General features: G+C 42.7%; 2 non-coding genes across 2 annotated transcripts; both read left to right on the forward strand.

Annotated features, from left to right (window-relative positions):
• The first annotated feature begins 6,582 nt into the window (after window positions 1-6,582).
• Window positions 6,583-6,701, forward strand: LOC138408387 (5S ribosomal RNA). Its single transcript, XR_011241705.1, has one exon. It is a non-coding gene; the product is annotated as a 5S ribosomal RNA (ribosomal RNA).
• Window positions 6,702-7,191: 490 nt separating this feature from the next.
• On the forward strand, window positions 7,192-7,310 carry LOC138408158 (5S ribosomal RNA). Its single transcript, XR_011241476.1, has one exon. It is a non-coding gene; the product is annotated as a 5S ribosomal RNA (ribosomal RNA).
• The last annotated feature ends 190 nt before the right edge of the window (window positions 7,311-7,500 follow it).

Raw genomic sequence — 7,500 nt, forward strand, 5'->3', positions numbered from 1 at the left:
TGTCTTATTTGGAGAGAGCGATGAGAGAGCAGGGAGTTTACTCTGCATCAGGGAAACAACTGGATATGAAACACTGACAATATTGCTGAAGGTCATTTTTGAAAATTGTAATGATTTTTTTCTTGCAACGATATGACAAAATTGCACCTTGAGATTGATTTTGGAACAATTGACCCTCCCGCCCACCCACACCTCAAGATTCTATGGTTGCAAAGCAACAGAAGAACCATTGATGATGCTGATGATTCACATGTATAAAGGAGGTATTGTGGGTGGAGTTAATCGCTTACGGCCATACCACCCTGAACACGCCCTTGAACGCACCACGGAGTGACGACATCAACCAGCGACCCGGAAGCAAGCCACCACGGGTGGCTGCGGAGGAACTATTTTTCTTTCTTTTTTCTCTCTCTTTTCCAGCTTTTCTTGTTCTCTCTCTACATTCCCTATTTTTCTACCTCATATATGTAAATCCAACCGGACATTAGTGTTGTGATTGTCTTGTTGTGTGTATGTGTGTGTCCCCCGCGGCAGTGACGCACTGTGAGGGGGAATCGTAGCCTGCTAGGAAGTGCTCCCGAGACAATGGCAGAGACAAGCACGGAGCGGCGGAGTTTAACCGCTGACACCCACGGAGGTGACAGCGGTGGAGAGACGGAGCTGACGCAGGGTAAGTGCTGCAAAATAAATGAGAGGAACGACAGGGAGCAGACAGTGATGGTAGAGATGGAGGGCGAGGACACGGCTATGGAGCTGATGCGTTGCGTACGCGAGCTGTGTGGAGGGCTACTGGCGTGCAGACAGATAACCGAAAAAAAATATGAAATGACGATGAGCCATCCGAAAGGAAAGGACAGGCTCATGGAAGGATTTAAGATTGGGGAGAATCGGGTGCACGTCAGAGAGCTAATAAATGACGAGCTAGTAGTGTCTTTCATGAATCTGCCATTTTATATTGAGGACAGGGAGATACTGGCAAAGTTACAACTCTGGGGAGTATCAGCAGTATCTCCCATTAAAAGAAGGATGTGGCCAGGGACAAATGTAGCTGATGGGACAAGGTTCCTGAAAGTAAAATTTAATAATGAAATACAATCACTGCCGTATTCCGCTAGATTTGACACAGCGCTGGGAGCTGAGTACTTCAGGGTGCTGCATGATAAGCAGGTGAAGGTGTGCAGGTTGTGCATTAAACCAGGGCACATAATGAGAGAGTGCCCTGAATTTCACTGCAACAGATGTGGAGTGCAGGGTCATTATGCAAGGGAATGCACGCAGGGGAAGAAGAGATGTGATCTATGCCAGAACCTTATGAGTGAATGCAGATGCAATAAGAGTGAGGCAGAAGACGACACAAATGAGAGTGGACAAGAAAGTGAGAGCGGAGGCAGTGAGGAGGGGGAGGCAGAGTATATGGAAAGTGAGGAGGAGGGAGTCAGAAAAGAAATGGAGGAGACAGAGAAAGAGGATGCAGGCAAGCAGGAAGGAGAGAGGCCGACAGAGGAGACGGAAGGCGGAAAGAAAGATGGAGCGAACCGGAAGGAAAGGAAGGAGAGAACGAAAGGAAACAACGAGGAGGAGGATGCGGGAAGGAGGAGAGGAGCGCTGGCGCGTGAGGTGAGGACAGAAGGGACGGCAGACAGGAGGAGTGACGGGGTGGAGAAGAAAGGTCCCAAAACGAAGGAGACGAGAGGGCCAGAGAAGGGGGCGACTGTCGAAAGACAAGACGGAAAGGAGGAAGCAGGCCCGGGGAGAACGCGACGAGAGGATGACACAGGAAGGACGGAGAATGCACTGAGTGGAGCTAAGCCCACAGAGACTGCAGAGGAGACTACCACACCACAGACGGTAGGATCCGAAACAGACATGGATATAGAGGAACAAATGAAACAACTAAGAAAAAGACAGAATACTAAGAGGCATACGAGGAATAATAAGAAAAGTAAAACTAAGGAAATAACAAAATGAAAGTAAAAATAATAATAATGTTAACAATAATTTCAATAAATGCAAGGGGGCTAAAGAACAAAAACAAAAGACATCAGATATATGGGAAGAGTAATTATGACATAATATGCTTACAGGAAACACACTGGAATGAGAGATGTATGAAAGAGGTGGAGGATGAATGGAGGGGAGAAGTATTTGCAAATAATGGAGATGGGAATGCGAGGGGTGTAGCAATATTAACAAAAAAAGGAGTGATAGGGAATGTAAGAAGGTGTGAAGATGAGGGAGATGGGAGGATGATAGGGATCAAATTTGAATATAAGAATGAGGAAATGAAGCTGGTAAATGTGTATATGCCGAATGAGGAGAAAGAAAGAAAGGTGATGATTGAAAAGATGGGAACGATGTGTGATGACAACTGCATGATTGTGGGGGACTTCAATGTGTGGTGTGAGAAACTGGACGTGTCAACAAACATGCACTTTAAAAATGACACAACAAGAGAGGTATTAAAAAAATTAAAAAGTATGAAAGGACTGAGTGACGTATGGAGAGAAAGAAATCCAGAGAGGAGAGCGTTCTCAAGAACACAACTGGTAAAAGGGGAATTAAAACAGAGTAGGATAGATTTAGTATTAAGCACAAAAAGCATAGCAGAAAGGATAAAAGAAATAGAATATAGAACCACAACGTATAGTGATCATAAGGAGTTAAAATTTACAATAGGGGGGGGGACAAAGAGAAGAGGAGGGGGACTGTGGTGCATGAATGGGGAGTTGCTGAGAGATGAAAAATATAAAAAAGAAGTGAGAGAATACATAAGGTGGGAGAAGGATGACAGGATGTATGAGGAAGATATAGGGAGGTGGTGGGAAGGGGTAAAAGAGGGAGTACGGACCATGAGCATAAAACACAGTAGGAAGAGGGGGAAAACACAGAGAGAGAAGGAAAAAAAGTTAAAAGAGGAGTTGAGAGAAGAGGAAAAGAAAGCTGAGGAGGATGGCAAGTATGATTTGGGGGAATATATAAAGAAGAAAGATGAACTGAAAGAGATAGAACAGGGAAAGTGCAAGGGAGCAATAATTAGAAGTAAGGCAAGAGATGTAGTAGAGGGGGAAAAATGTACAAGTTATTTCTTAGGGCTAGAGAAGGTAAGGCAAAAGAATAATTATTTTGAGCAAGTGGAGGGAAAGAGAGGGGAAAGAATAACTGACTTTGTAGGGATAGTGGAAAGAGTAGGAGAATTCTATAGGGAGTTATTTAAGAAAGAAGAAGTAGATGAGGAGAGTAGCAGGCAGGTGATAGAAAAGATGGAAGCTAGGCTGAGTGATGAGGATAGAGAAGGATGTGAAGGAGAGATAACTAAAGGAGAGATAGGGAAAGCAATAGATGAGTTAGGCAGGAATAAAAGTCCAGGGATAGATGGGATAATAGGAGAGTTTTATATAGAGTTTAAGGAAGAATTAGTGCCAGTGTTAGATAGATTATTTAGGTATATAGAAGAGAAGGGAGAGATGCCACACAGCATGACAATAGGGCTAGTTAGTATAATTTACAAAAAAGGGAGCAGGGACAAATTAGAAAATTACAGACCACTCACAATGTTAAATGGTGATTATAAAATACTAGCAAAGGTGTTAGCAAATAGGATAAAGGGGGTTATAGGGACGGTGGTGGGAAGCACACAAGCATATAGCATACCAGGAAGAGACATAGCCGACACAATAAGCAGTATTAGGGACACCATCACACACATGAAGGGGAACAATATAGGGATAGTAGCGAGTTTGGATCTGAACAAAGCATTTGATAGAGTAGATCATGGGTATTTATATAAGGTATTAGATAAAGTGGGTTTTGGAAATAGGATGATAGGATGGATAAGGAGGATGTATGAAAGAGCAGCGAGTAAGATAAAAATAAACGGGATAGTGACAGAGGAGTTTAGATTAGAGAGATCAGTTAGACAGGGATGTCCGCTATCGGCTCTGCTGTACGCCTTGTCAGCAGAGCCGCTAGCGGCACTAATATTGCAAAATAGAGGGATTAAGGGCATAGAACTACCGGGTGGACAGATGAGCACGCTATATCAATATGCAGACGACACAACAGTGACAGTTAGGGACAAAGAAAGTGTAGTAGAGGTTTTAAAAAGTGTAGAGCAGTATGGTAGGGCATCAGGAGCAAAAGTAAACATAGAGAAATCAGAGATAATGTACATAGGGGAGAACAGAGAAGAGAGGGAGGAGATCAGAATGAAGGAAAACAAAGGGTATATGAAGGTGTTAGGTGTAAATTTAGGGATAGAAGAGAAAGAAGGGAGAGATAGGCAGTATGAGGGGATAGTGAATAGGATTAGAAAGACGTTAGGGTTTTGGAAGAGAAGAGGATTGAAGCTAAAAGGGAAGGTAATTGTAGTAAATTGTTTAATAATGAGCAAGCTGGTGTATGTGATGAATGTGATGGATGTGCCTGAGAAAGTGATGAAAGAAGTGGGAGGGATGGTGAGTGACTTTTTGTGGGATGGGAAGGGGGTTAGAATAGCAAGGGAAGTACTAGAAAACGAGTATGAAGACGGGGGACTGAAACTGGTTAACTTAGAGAGAAAAAAAAAAGCACTGAGGGTGAAAATGATGGTGAGATACTTAAAGAATAAAAGTGATCAGGTGTGGAAGGTGTGTTTAACAGAAGCTATCAACAAAACTGGAGGGTGTGGTGAGAGTGGAGTGTATATGAAAATGAAAAAAGGGATGTTAGATGGAGCGACTGATTATTACAAAGAGATGCTGGGAGCGTGGGGAGAGTTTCTGAGTTTCGTGAAGTATGAATGCAAAAATGTAAAGCAGGTATGGGAGCAGCCAGCGTTTTTAAATCCAAAAATCACAGTGGAGGGGGAGACCATCTTTAACAGGGTAATATGGAGAGCAGGGATAAGGAAGGTGAGGGACATGGTGTACGAGTACACACCGGGTTTTATGAGGGCACAGGTGATTGTAGATGAGGTCAGGGGGAATGGGGATGAAATATGGCCGGGTACAGCTGAAGGGGTCATAGAAAAAATAAAAAAAGCAATGCCCAAAGAATGGATGGAAATGATTGAGAGAGAGAACGTGAACGGAGGAGAAGATGAAATAGATATGTATGTAGGGGAAGGGGAGTGCAAGTTGAGTCTGAAGGATGTAAAAACAAGGATGATATATGAATGTATGAGGGAGAAAGAACTGAGGAGGCCAGCTGCAGAGAAAGTGTGGGTCAAAGTAATGAATAACATGGATGCAAAGCAAATATGGACCAATCTGAGAGTGAAGTGGAACACGACTGAATGTGAACACTTTGACTACATGCTAAGGCACAACAGGATATACAACAACCTGATAAAGAGCAAGTTTGACCGGGAGGTGGGAAAGGAATGTGACGTATGTGAAGTGGGAGTGGAGACATGTATGCATGAGTTTGTTGAATGTGGGGAACTAAGGGTGTACTTTGGGAAAATAAGGGAGTTAATAAATAGGTGCTGGGAGGGAGACTTTGTGGGGAGGAGCGAATGGAAGAAGCTGTGGTTGTTTGGCGTGGTGGAGAGAAAGAGAGGATGCAATGTAAATCTGTTAAACTATGTCCTGAGCCACGCACGATATGCAGTGAAACTAAGGAGAAACACTGCGCAGTATGAAAGGAGAAAATGTGATGTGTGGAATGTTTTTAAAAATTTGACAGAAAGGGATGTGAAAGTGATGCACAGCTACATTGGGAAAGACGACTTTCAGAAAGGGTTTGTGGACGGGAGCACCTTCATAGAAATAACGAATGGAGATGTGAATGAGGTGAGAATGGATTTTGGTTAAGATTTATTTTGGGGCTTTTTGTTTTTGGTTGGTTTTATTGTTTTTATTGATTTGTGTGTTTCCTGTATCGAGTGATGTATACATGTTAAAAGTTAAGACCTGACAGAGGCAAACATGTAAAGGAATGATGTAAAAAACAAATGTATGTAAAAAAATGTAAATTCAATCTATTTTTGATAATAAAAGAAAAAAAAAAAAAAAAAACACGCCTGATCTCGTCTGATCTCGGAAGCTAAGCAGGGTTGGGCCTGGTTAGTACTTGGATGGGAGACCGCCTGGGAATACCAGGTGCTGTAAGCTTTTTAGACTTTTCTTTGCAGAGGGCGCTGTTGCTGCTGCTTCAGAGGAGACACCTCTTGGAAAGAGCAGGAAAGACTGTTCATCAAAGGAAAAAAGAATATGGAACCCTCACATCATCACTGAAAGGTGAGAGTGAGCATTCATCAGATTTGTTTCTAATCAAAACACTACTTTATTCATGTTTTATTAACATATCATTTTCAAATTGTCTTATTTGGAGAGAGCGATGAAAGAGCAGGAAGTTTACTCTGCATCAGGGAAACAACTGGATATGAAACCCTGACAATATTGCTGAAGGTCATTTTTGAAAATTGTAATGATTTTTTTCTTGCAACGATATGACAAAATTGCACCTTGAGATTGATTTTGGAACAATTGACCCTCCCGCCCACCCACACCTCAAGATTCTATGGTTGCAAAGCAACAGAAGAACCATTGATGATGGTGATGATTCACATGTATAAAGGAGGTATTGTGGGTGGAGTTAATCGCTTACGGCCATACCACCCTGAACACGCCTGATCTCGTCTGATCTCGGAAGCTAAGCAGGGTCGGGCCTGGTTAGTACTTGGATGGGAGACCGCCTGGGAATACCAGGTGCTGTAAGCTTTTTAGACTTTTCTTTGCAGAGGGCACTGTTGCTGCTGCTTCAGAGGAGACACCTCTTGGAAAGAGCAGGAAAGACTGTTCATCAAAGGAAAAAAGAATATGGAACCCTCACATCATCACTGAAAGGTGAGAGTGAGCATTCATCAGATTTGTTTCTAATCAAAACACTACTTTATTCGTGTTTTATGAACATATCATTTTCAAATTGTCTTATTTGGAGAGAGCGATGAGAGAGCAGGGAGTTTACTCTGCATCAGGGAAACAACTGGATATGAAACACTGACAATATTGCTGAAGGTCATTTTTGAAAATTGTAATGATTTTTTTCTTGCAACGATATGACAAAATTGCACCTTGAGATTGATTTTGGAACAATTGACCCTCCCGCCCACCCACACCTCAAGATTCTATGGTTGCAAAGCAACAGAAGAACCATTGATGATGCTGATGATTCACATGTATAAAGGAGGTATTGTGGGTGGAGTTAATCGCTTACGGCCATACCACCCTGAACACGCCTGATCTCGTCTGATCTCGGAAGCTAAGCAGGGTTGGGCCTGGTTAGTACTTGGATGGGAGACCGCCTGGGAATACCAGGTGCTGTAAGCTTTTTAGACTTTTCTTTGCAGAGGGCGCTGTTGCTGCTGCTTCAGAGGAGACACCTCTTGGAAAGAGCAGGAAAGACTGTTCATCAAAGGAAAAAAGAATATGGAACCCTCACATCATCACTGAAAGGTGAGAGTGAGCATTCATCAGATTTGTTTCTAATCAAAACACTACTTTATTCATGTTTTATTAA

This window comes from Paralichthys olivaceus, chromosome 5 (genome assembly GCF_024713975.1).
Source record: "Paralichthys olivaceus isolate ysfri-2021 chromosome 5, ASM2471397v2, whole genome shotgun sequence".
Classification (NCBI taxonomy): domain Eukaryota; kingdom Metazoa; phylum Chordata; class Actinopteri; order Pleuronectiformes; family Paralichthyidae; genus Paralichthys; species Paralichthys olivaceus.